Here is a 1,458-nt window from a genome sequence, read left to right as displayed (position 1 = left end):
TTGCTCACATTATAGACCACTGCGGGGTTCACCCATCCTACAGCATCCACCCTGCTGCTTCTTGACAGCCCCTGTACACAGAAAACCCCATTTGTGTTCTAAGAAGGGGCAATGTCTCTGTTGCCTTAGCTCCTTTAACAACACTTGGCCTTTACAAAGCTTTCCTAAGTGGTGTCTTTATGGTCTTTTACACTGTCAGTTTTTTAAGAAGCCCTTGATGAGCCCAGCTACCAACTATGTGAATCCTGAAGGATTCCTTCCCACCAGCCCCTTCAGCTTCTCATTTGCCACTCAGCCTCCTCTGCTCTGGGATTCCCCAGGATGGGGGTATCATAGAACCATGGAATAGTTTGGGTTGAAGGGACCTTAAAGCTCAGCCAGTCTCAACCCCTGCCACAGGCAGGGACACCTTCCACTAGAGCAGGTTGCTCCAAGCCCCTGTGTCCAACCTGGCCTTGAACACTGCCAGGGATGGGGCAGCCACAGCTTCTCTGGGCACCCTGTGCCAGTGCCTCAGCACCCTCCCAGGGAAGAGCTTCTGCCTCAGAGCTCATCTCAATCTCCCCTCTGGCAGGTTCAAGCCATTCCCCTTGTCCTGCCCCCGTCTTCACATTTGGGACTCTGGGTGCCCCTGTCACCCTGGGCCAGGGCTATGCTGGGGGGTCCTAAACCCCTTCATGACCCACCTGAGCAGCTCCAGGAGGACACCATCCCCACCCCTGGCTTTAAAGTCAGTTTAATTTAAACTCACAGAGTTCACAGTTCCCTGATGTAGAGCAAAACTGCTGCCTGGCTTTGCCTGGGCTCCCCAATGTTCCCATGTTGTGCTTATTTCCCCCCATATCCATCATTCTGAGGCGTGCCCCCTCCCCAGGGAGAGCAAATTAGAGCAATTAAAGCCACATTAGAGCTAATTAAAGCCAACACAAGAGGGACGTGGAGCTGTTGGAGCAAGTGCAGGGGCAGTCACAGAGATGCTGCGAGGGCTGGAGCAGCTCTGCTCTGGAGCCAGGCTGAGAGAGCTGGGCTGGGGCAGCTGGAGAAGAGAAGGCTCCTGAAGAGGACACCTTAGAGCAGCTCCAGAGCCTAAAGGGGCTCCAGGAAACCTGGAGAGGGGCTTTGGAGAAGGGGTGCAGGACGCTGGGTGCATGATGCTGGGTGCAGGATGCTGGGTGCATGATGCTGGGTGCATGATGGGTGCTGTGTGTACGGTGCTGGGTGTACTCAGCGTGTGCCGCCAGCGCCCCCTCGTGGCTCAGCGCTGTCCTCCCTCTGTCCCCGCCTGCTCCTGGGGTGCGCAACGGCCCCTCTCGCCCCATGGCTGCTGCAGGACAGGGACCCCCGGCACAGCGTGCACCCACCCAGGGACCCCCCTGCAGGGTGCACCTTGCATGGGACACAGCCCAGCACGTGAGATGTGCACCCCAGCACAGCCTGTGCCCGCTGCGGTGCTACCCC

This window comes from Nestor notabilis, unplaced genomic scaffold (assembly GCF_000696875.1).
Source record: "Nestor notabilis isolate BGI_N333 unplaced genomic scaffold, ASM69687v1 scaffold1201, whole genome shotgun sequence".
NCBI classification, from domain to species: domain Eukaryota; kingdom Metazoa; phylum Chordata; class Aves; order Psittaciformes; family Psittacidae; genus Nestor; species Nestor notabilis.
The sequence above is the reverse complement of the archived record's forward strand: the minus strand, read 5'-3'. Positions refer to the sequence as shown.